Here is an 11,160-nt window from a genome sequence, read left to right on the forward strand (position 1 = left end):
GCTCAGTCACATTTCTGTGTTGTCCTAATGACATTGCTTTGTTGATTCTGAACTTTCTGAGTCACAGTTGGAAGGACTGGAAAGTGTTTGGCAAGTGATGAGATGCTTTCCTTTTAGAAATTTTGATAGTTTGGTGTTGTGAACTCTTTCCTTAATGTTTCTTAATGTGCATATATTATTGCTTTATTGCTCCCAATAAGTCCTTTCAATATAAAACTACGTATTAGATTTTCTATCTTATCTCCATTTTCTATCATTCTTCAAAGACTATTACTTTTATTTCTTTTAGTATTACTTGCATTTGTTATGCTAGAAACTGAACCGAACCAAGAGTCTTTACAGGCAAATGCTCTAACATTGAATACACCTCAGACTTCAAGACTAACTTACTAGTAGACACTGGTTCTCCTGAAGGCATACTGCTTCAATTATCACTTACATTCTTTTGTTTTCTTTTCTCCTTGTCTGTAAAGCTTTCAAACTTTCTGCTGTTACCCTGAGTTTGTCTCCACAGTTTAGGAAAATTTAAATTTAGATGGTTAGTAACCTTAATTTCATCTGGCTAGTGTCTTCACTGTCGCATTCAGATGTATCTTACTAACTCCAAGAGTAAGAATCTTTTTCGTACTAACTCTATAAGTACCCATCATTTGGCCAGAGGTTTTCTTTCTCTCCTACAGGAGAGATTCTCTGGACTAGGTGTGTGCTAGTAAACTTTAGGAAAGTAATTTGGAGTTCTGAAGCCCACACTTTTGATTGACGTAGCACAGGACATGGCCCTTCCCATGTTTAAACCTCCTGAATACTTCAGTACCTACTAAAGTTGGTTTAACCCTGGCTATATAATACTGATGAAAGGGAGCCTTTCTCATTGATGTTTCTAGACTAATTAATATATTATACTTAAAAATGACTATCTTCATATTAGCCTCCTCTAAAGTTTTAAAAGGGGGTTCTAGTTTTCTAGATGAGTAATTTTCCAAAGTTTATCTGAAAATTAATGACATAAGGGAAGATCTTGTTTAAACGTAGACTAATTCTCACTTTTATCACCTGTATCCTGCTATTCCTCTCTTGACCCCTCCTCCCACCTATGGTCCCTTTATATTTTTCTAGTTTCTGTGAACATTCCAGGTGGTGGTATAAGTGAAACTAGCCCCCATAGGCTCCTAGGGAGGGGTTCTGTTAGGAAGTGTGGCCTTGTTGGAGGAAGTTCACTGGGGTGGTCTTTGAGGTTCAAATGCTCAATGCAGGCACAGTGTCACTCTTTCTTCTTGCTGTCTAAGGATCCAGTTGTGGAACTCTCAGCTACCTCTCCAACACCATGTCTGCTTGTGTGTTGTCATACTTCCTGCCATGAAGATAATGGACTAAACCTGTGAAATGTAAGCCAGCTACAATTAAATGCTTTCATTTATAGCAGCTGCCATGGTCCTGGTGTCTTTTCACAACAATAGAGCCCCTAACTATGAGGCATACTTGAACTTGTGGATTTGGAGAAACTGCATGTAAGAGAAAATATGAGGTACTTGCCATTCTGGGTCTGGGTTAACTTATTCAGTTTCATCTTTTCTAGTTCCATCAATTTACCTCCAAATTTCATGATTTTACCTTTCTTTATAGCTGAGTATATTTCCTTGTGAATATTTCCCACATTTTTAGTATTCATTCTTCTGTCGAAGGGCATTTCTCTTGTTTCCCTTTTCTGGTTATTATGAATAGGAAACTGAATTTTAGTAAGCAAGTATCAGAGAAACATGATGTTGAGTCTTTTGAGCATAAATCAATAAGTGGTATAGCTAGGTCATATGGTAGATATATTTTTAGATTTTTTTTCAAGATTTCAAGACAGGGTTTCTCTGTGTAATAGCCCTGACTTTCCTGGAACTAGCTTTGTAGACCAGGCTGACCTCGAACTCACAGAGATCCGCCTGCCTCTGCCTCTTGAGTGCTGGGATTAAAGTTGCACACCACCACTACCTGGCATATTTTTAGTTTTTTGAGGATTCTCTGTACTGATTTCCAGAGCGGTTGCAGCAATTTGCATTCCCAACAACAGTGAGTTCTTTACAGCTGAATAGTATTCTGGTGTGTGTTACACATTTTCTTATTCATTCATCTGTCCAAGGGCAATTATGTTGTTTTTATTTTCTGGCTATTGTGAAATTGGTGGCTGTAATAATTTCTGAACATGTGTCTGTGGAGGAGGATGTTGAATTTTGGGGGAATAAGCAAAGGAGTAGTACAGCTGGATCATATTGTAGATTTATTTTTGTTGTTTGTTAATTCTCCATACATATCCAGAGTAAGTGCACCAACTTGTATCTCCAACAGTAAATGAGGGCTCCTCTTTCCCTCCAACTTCACTAACATCTGTTGTCAGTTATTTTGTTGATCATGGCCATTCTGACTGAGGTAAGAAAAATCACCTCAAGCTGTTTTCATTTGTTTCTCCCTAATTGCTAGGATAATGAGCAGTTTTTGACATTTTCCTTAGCCAGTTACATCTCTCCTATTGAGAATTTTCTCTTTAGATCCCTAGCCCATGTTTATTTGTATCATTTGTTTCATTGACTCCTTGCTTTTTTGAGTTCTTTGTATATTGGGATATTAATACTTTGTCAGATGTGTAGGTAAGAAAAATAATATCCTTTTCTGTGGGTTTCTTTTTCTCTCAACTGTTTCCTTCACTACACAAAAGTGTCTTAGTTTTATGAGGTTCCATTGTCAATTAATAGCCTTAAATCTTGTGGAAATCCTGTTCAAAAAGTTTTCCTCCCATGCTTATATCTTATAAGGAGTGGAAAGACAGGGTGGGGCCTTCAGCTTCAGGGAACAGTGTAAGGTCAATAGAAGTGGAGCAAGAGAAATGGGGTATTCAAATAACAACAAGGTTGGTGGATAAAGCCTCAAGAGTCATATTGCTTTATATTTAACTAAAATTTTACACAATGCTTATCAATATTTATACATATACACATGCATACACACATACATACAGTGTTAAAAAATAGCAACGGGAGTTATGCATCCATAGTGTCACCAAGTCAAGTACTAGAATGGAAATTCTCAAAGGATGCTCTTAGGTATGAGGGTATGAGTATCAAATAGCAAAAAGTGAAGAAGCAAAGCAAGTCATTAGAAACATTTTGGCAAATGTTTAATTCAATTATGGAGCAGGTTTTATACTCCTGACATTAATAAAGAGCAGGCCCCAAGGCATCTTTTTATGTTTTAATCATACATTGTTTCATAGTTAAATGGTGTTTAATCTCTACAGTCTCATTTCATGAAATAAACAGAAGAAGGATTTTTAGATGAGGTGATCTTCTGACACTGACCTCTTTTGGAGTCCACCCCTACAAGCATGGTAGTTATCCTAGGTTAATTCAGTGAATTTATCTGCGTTGACTATAACTAAGACTGTTAAATTTAAATTTGACATGATAATTATACATGTTGGTGGTGCAATGGTCTTCCAACAGAATTATAAATGAAGCTCACTAAAAGTTAAAAGATAAATTTGACAATTAAAGTACCTATGGGTTTTTTTTTAAATAATTTTATACTTATTTTAAAACAGAAGTTGTGCCTATTGTGCTGTGAGCATTGGAACTATTGTACCGGTGTAATTGAAGTTTTATTAGCAACATTTACTCCATACCATTTTTTATTAGTAAATATAAAAAAACCTAGACCTCAATGTACTAAACAAGCACATGTCAAAATCCACACGAGAAATAACTGACCACATTTAGTTTTTACTTTCCTTGACTTGACACTATTTTTCCAGTTATTGACTGAAGAGTAAACTAGTGACTTCCCCACAAAACTCACCCTTGTATCTGGTTCAATAAAACTTCATTGTAATCAATACTTATGACAAATTCTTAGTTGGCTCTGAGCCCACTTTTTACACTTTCCCAATTTGTTACTGGATTTTAGAAAACCATGAGTAGCTTCTCAAGCATGTACTAAGAGAGGCATGCCATAAAAAAAAAATCTTTTTTCACCCCAGAAATAATTCTTAATAAATTTTCAATGAAGAAGCAGGAGAGATTGCTTCCTGTGTTTTTATGCTATGAAAACTCTAGTTAGACATATAATTGAAACAAAATGTGTTAGCACGTCTAACTTTTAAATGACAGGAACAAAGAGACATTCATTGTGAATGTGAATATTGTGAAAATTTTAGACAAGTTATCTTTCATTTCTCACTGGCATTCACAGGTCATTCAGAAATTCCTGTACCATGGAAAGCAAATAAAAGGGTCATATTTCTTCTGTGTTTAACTCTGAAACTAATATAAAGAAATGGGAAGTTTAATTGGTAAAATGTAAAACTCAGTCTGCATTGAAATACTTAAGGAAATGAGTAGTTTGACAAACAAAATTGGAAACTCACAGTCTGCATTAAAATATTCCTACTTCTATGTAATAATAAATTATACCATACTCACTAATAAGGTCTTTCCTCAATTTGAAGTTTTTAAAGATATTGATTATTAATTATGAATTAAAAATAATATGAATTTGCTGAAATTGAAATAATTGTTAGAAACTGCTATTTTTATGTCAAAATCATTAAAACCTAAAGCAAAACATTTAGTGTCTTAATAACTGGTATTTCAAATAACAAAATCAATGATCATTACTAAACTGATTATAGTACTTTTTTTTTTTTTAATTTTCGAGACAGGGTTTCTCTGTAGCTTTTGGTTCCTGTCCTGGAACTAACTCTTCTAGACCAGGCTGGCCTTGAACTCACAGAGATCCGCCTGCCTCTGCCTCCCGAGTGCTGGGATTAAAGGCGTCCGCCACCACCGCCCGGCTATAGTACAATTTTTTAACATCCCAGTGTGTGTTTTTAAGACCTTTAAGTATGGAGACTTATTAAAGAAAGACTTAATTTAGCATAATTAATGAAATTGCACTTGTTCATTGTACTTCCTATCAGGAAATACATATGATACAGAATTGCCAGGAGTCAACTATCTTCTGGAATCACAACTATCACCTTCTTTTCGCATTCTCAGTGAAAATGTTTGATACTATCCACACTGATCTCATGTCACATAAGAGGTTGCTGTGGGGCAATGATTTGTACCCTGTCAATTGTATTTTAATAAAATACTGATTGGCCAGTAGTCAGGCAGGAAGTATAGGAGGGACAACCAGGCAGGAAGTAGAGGCAGAAAGACAAGAAAAGGAGAATTCTGGGAAGAGGAAAGCTAGGTCCACAGTTGTGACCCAGTCACAGAAGAAGTAAGATGTGACTGCCTCACTGAGTAAGGTACCGAGCCATATGACTAACGTAGACAAGATAATGGGTTAATATAAGAAGCCTGAGCTAATGCACCAATCAGTTTATAGTTAATGTAGACCTCTGTATGATTTCTTTGGGACTTAATGACTGCAGGAACCGGACAGGACAGAAACCCTGACTACAAGAGGTGGAAAAGGACACATTTCTAATTGAACTTATTATTATTTTTTGCACTACAAAGGACAAACTGAGATGTTCTCTTTTATATATTGGCAGCATCCAATTATATTAACATTAGATTGTTAAGGATTTCCTTAGTTAAAGTAAAGATGTGTATCTGTCAGCTAGGAAATACTAAAATGTTTTGAGATGTTTACACATCTGGGGGCAAAAGTTCTGATAGATATACACAACATACAGCAATGTATATCTACGTCAGTTATATTTTTATATCCCTAAATGGCAAAATCATAATTAATACATCTTTCAGGGTCTTACATAAATGGTATCATCCTTGCTTCTGTGTAGAGTCATTCATTTTAGTGCCAGTATATTTGTTTCAATCTTCTTGCCACAGCAGAAAATGAAGACAAAGATAAGGAAATTTTATTTAAGAAAGATTTAAAAATATAATTTTGAGACTCAACTCTTTAGTCCTTTAATTTTTTTTCTTAAATTGTTTTTTTAAAATGTAGAGTGTTTAGGTCATATATTGAGAGTAAGATGTATCTGATAATTCTTATTGAGTGTTAGAATTTTGATCCTTGTGTTGTTGAAAGAAGTTTGTTTGGTAATAGAAGAAGTAAAAGAGAAATATAAAAACACTTACAATGAAACTTCTTGAGTTTTCAAACACATAATTGAGTTTTCTGGCAATATCAAATAAGAAAGGTAGAAAAGAAATCTCAACATTATTATAAACTCTTGAAAAATGTGCTTAATAAGAAAAATCCTAACCTCTACTTAAACTATGCAATAAAAACTTATAGGGAATCATGGCTGAAGCAGAATTAGATAGGAAAAATTTTGTTATATATTTCATAGTGTCAAGTATTTGTAATCTGGTACCCATATACAAGTACTTCCTTTAGATGTTAGTATTAGCTTTTTAGCTTTATTTTAGGCCCAATATTTTCATCTTTTGTTTGTTTGGAAATAATCTAAATTTAAAATGAAACAAAATGGTAGAAGCTGCCTATTACATTCAGGACACCAAGTGAGGTATAAGATTGCCCTAATCTTCCTAACCTGTATATTTTTATCTTCCTCATTCAAATTGAGGACAGGTTGACTTCTTGTTTGAAAGTGTGTAGCCTCGTCCCCATGCTTCTGTCCTCAGTTTACTTTCTAGTGCCCCACCTGTTCTAGTACAGGACTATCCCATCTGACTACTCAAGAGGAGTGCAGAAGGACTAGAGCGAGGGGTTGCTGTCTCCTTAAACATCAGGCACAAGCTCAGATTCGTGAATGAATGTTCTGTTTCTTTTCTGGACATTTTGACTCATCCAGCAGTTCTGTACATCTTTGGGGAAGAGGGCATAAAAACTCTTAATCCTGAATGCCAGTCTCTAGTGCTACTTCTTTCTGATCAGGCACAAAACCAGATAGGAATGGGCTAAAGTTTATACACATATATTCCTATTCATAAGTCAAAGAAATATTTTTCCATTAGGCAATTTGCCATCACATTTTTAGTGCTTTGAAGGCTTCAGGTACCAAAACAGCAGAAACACTTAAGAAGATTAACAAATTAAGTATTCCTGGTGCACACAGGCTATCAGAGATGAGACTGTGTTAAGTATGCCAAAATGATTTTTGTATTCTTTCTCTTCCAGATTCATTCAAAGACCTGATACTTGACATAAAACATACAAATTAGGAATCATCACACCTTAAGGCCAACACTACTCAGAATGCATTGCCACTTAAAATATCTTTAATATCAAGTAATTATCAGTCAATGATTCAGATAAATTGAAAGCTCAGCAAGGCATAGCTTGAAGGTCAGCGTATTCAAAGACTTTCTCATGTAAGATTTAAAAGATAACCTGGATTTTCTAATGGAAGCAATTGGTACTGTATACAGGGATAAGCAATTTTTATTAAAGTAGTTTTGTTTTTGGCATTTAATTCATGGAAAACTTTGACTTAGAGCATGGGTAGATGAACTGCGACTTGGAAGTTGCAAATGTCTGCTCACCTCTGTTAGAGCCGCTGAATCACTAACATGCGAGGTTACCCTAACATGCATGGTTAACAACTCATAAACGGGCCTCTCTCAAGGTGAGCATCCAAACTACCTGGGCTCCCACAAAGCCATTACGTGCAATAGGATCAAGAACCCATTGCCATTGTTCTTCAGTTCTCAGTAGTCCTCATTGTCCGTTATGTTCAGCGAGACCGGTTTTGTCCCATGCTTTTTCAGACCCCGGCCAGCTGGCCTTGGTGAGTTCCCGATAGAACATCCCCATTGCCTCAATGTGTGGGTGCACCCCTCCAGTCCTGAGTTCCTTGCTCGTGCTCTCTCTCCTTCTGCTCCTCCTTTGGATCGTGAGACTTCAGTCCAGTGCTCCAATGTTGGTCTCTGTCTCTGTCTCCTGGATGGAGGTGGGTGGTCCTTGGACCTCCCACAGGGCAGAGAAACCTGCTTGCTCTTTGGGCTGAGGAGGAAGGAAGACTTGATTGGGGGAGAGGGGGGAATGGGAGGTGGTGGCGGGGAAGAGGCAGAAATCTTTAATAATTAATTAAATTAATTAATAAAAAAAAAGAAAATCTCCCAAGAATCCTATAAATGGACAAGGCTTATCTAAAGTTGCCATATAATTAAAAATGCCATAATGGGATCTTGAAACCAATAATAATAATAAAGGCCTGATTTTACTAGTCAAAAAAAAAAAAGGGCCTCTCTCTTGCCGTCTGAAGCATTTAGGAGACAGCTATATGTCCAGCTTTCTTCCTTTATACCAAAATAAGAAAGTTCTGATGCCATCACAGGCTAGTGGAGAGAAGTTGACTCTAATGCTGTCCCATCAGAAGGCTGAAGAGTTCTGTTTGTCTTTATAAACCTCAACTCAGGTCACACTGTGACTTGTGGCTTCAGTGAAAAAAAGGAATTTCATGACTCCTCAGAGGAGAGCAGAACTGGAGATCTTCTTAAATCCATTTTAATATGGACTTTAAGCACGAGGGTTATGAAAAGGAATGTGGTCAGAAAGAAATCAAGACACATTCAAGTGTGAGTATAGGGGTCTCCAAAGGATATAGGATACCATAAGGCATACTCAAAGTGTGGGTTTGGGCTCCTCAAAGGAGAGTCAAAATTAACTGTCCTAACGTTTACTGTTTATATAATTTTGGTAAATTCAAGTCGTAAGATCCGGAGGTGGTGGATGACTCCAAGAAATTAGGGTGTTTAAAATCCAAGAGCGCTGACACACATATGAACTCATATGTGGCATACAAGACCTTTGCTAGTTCAAGCCACACGAAATCCTAGCACAGAAAAGGAAATGTAGACACAAAATTCCATCCCTAACCAAGAAGCTATTTGTAATTGACACCTGCTGGTAAAGGGCAAACCAGTCTTCTCCAATGGAGTGTTACTCTATATATTAACCAGACTCCAGGGCTGGCCCCATGTCCAGGAGTAGCTGACCCAGGCAAAACGAATCACATTTTTGTAGGAGAGAGCATTTTGTTTTGTTTTGGTATTTTTTTTTTGTCTTACTGGTTTTGATGTTGTTGTTTATTTGTTTATTTTTTTCCAACTTGCCTTCCACTATAAAAGTGAGATTGGGCTCTGTTACTTGCTGGGTAATTTTGTATCTAGTCTGTTACTATCCTGCATCTTTATAGATATTACTGCATTTATTCTCTTATCTCCTCTGAAAGCTACATTTGCCCAAAGCATTTTGTTTAGTAATTAGTTGTCCCTGTTTGATTACTCGCTGTATGTAATCAGTGATTTAAATTTAAAAATGTTGCTTTATTAAAATTTTATTTCTATATACCTGACAAAGGAAGGAATAGCTGAATAAATTTGTATAAAATGAAGTGAAAGTAGAAAAATAATAAGGCCAACAATAGGAGTAGGAGTTAGTATCATAGACTTATATCATTATAACAGGTGGGCAGCAAATTTAGCTTTAATGTTCTAGCAGCCAAAGAAATGGTGACAAACAGTACAATAACTTCAGAGGTTTATTTAATAAAAAAGTATGACTTGTCCTGAAAGGAAAACTTTTTTCTTTTTTCATAGGAAATGATGTTCAATGTACTAGATAAGATCTTTAATATCTCAGAATTTTATATAGCAGAGTCTTATGATATTTTCAATATCTTGGGAGTGAGCATCAAAACACATATCCAGTGAAACTTGATGCCGCTGCGCTAGGCATGCTCTCTAAACCTTGACTGTAAGGACATTTTGGGCAGGATTATTTTGCTGATTTTTATAGTATGTTTGGCAGTGTGGATAGTCTCTATCTGCTGGATACCAAAAGCAACTTTCTGGGGCCTTTCTTGTAATACTCATCATGTCTCCAGACATCCCCAAGAGTCCATCCATAGCTGGGCATTGCCACCTATCACAGAGTAATTGCTGATTATTCAATATGATTAGGAGAAATACTGCAGTAAAGAGAAAGGCACTGTTCTGGGCTACCTTAAGAGTCCCTTTCTCAGGAGGTAAGATCTACCTGGAAACCTGAAGAATGAGGAAGGTTCAGTTGAACATATCAGAGAATAAGGAACATTCAGTGTGGGCGTATAGTATGCAATGTGTGTGGAACACAGCTGACATTTCACTGAATCAGGATAAATGACTAAGATGTCAACAACAATATCCTCTATTTTCCAATCAAGAAATATTCAAGATCAGATTTAGGAGTCTCCTGCGAGAGCTCTGGATTTGGGGAGGGGGTAAGATTTGAGTGTTTCTATGTAAATCCCATGTGATAAAGGGAGCTGAATGAAAAAATGAAAGCAGAAATAGTTTGTGGTCCTTCTTCCAAGCACAATAGGATCATGCAACAGAAAGAAACCCATAGGCTGGAGGAAGCTTTATTCTGGGGAGGGCTCCTTCAAAGAGTAGTTTGATTGTGGGTCGTGGACTAAGAGTCCTTAGAAGGAAGAAAACTACATAAAATGTGGTCAAACATGCATGAACATGCAAATTGATCAAGGTACTAGTTATGTTAATTCTAGATATTATACAGCTTGAAAGACACTGGGGGTGAATCCCCTCCAAACTATAGCGATCTAATTACTGGTCAGGAACATGGGGGTTGGCCTCAGGATGATAAGAGTTCTGAATTGCTATGAAGGTCAATAGTAGATAAATATCTAAACATGGCTCCAAAAGCCTGAGACCTTATTAGATTATATTCTGGCAAAAGGCTTTCTGATAAAATTAAAATAAAGAAATGAAAAAGAAACCCAAAGACATATATTGCCCCTCCTATAACAATCAATCCAAAATAAATTCTATCATTTATTTGGATAGGAAAAACTCCCCTTAGAAAAGTGACTTGTTCTAGGGACATTTGGAATAATACAAAATTAGACCAGTGCAAGAATTCTTTTGGCCATTGGTGGCTCTAATTCCTTGAGCACACGCCTTTCCTATCCTGTAGTTTACAGGCCTGTTTCAGCACAGCGCCCTGTGTGACTCATCTGAGTACTGTGCTTGGAGATCACACAGAAAAAGCCCAGGGATTGTCAGATTCAAAACTCTCATAATTCCATGGTCCTTTGATAGCAGTCCTGGAATTTTTGATTTCTCAGAGGCAGTGTAACTGCGTCACGGCAAAGGAAATATGACGTTGTTTGCTTCCTCACAGAATATTAAAACTGGTAGAAAGTTGAGCAGTGAATGAGCATAAAGAACCTTAAAA

The sequence above is a fragment of the Chionomys nivalis genome, chromosome 11 (assembly GCF_950005125.1).
Source record: "Chionomys nivalis chromosome 11, mChiNiv1.1, whole genome shotgun sequence".
NCBI lineage: Eukaryota > Metazoa > Chordata > Mammalia > Rodentia > Cricetidae > Chionomys > Chionomys nivalis.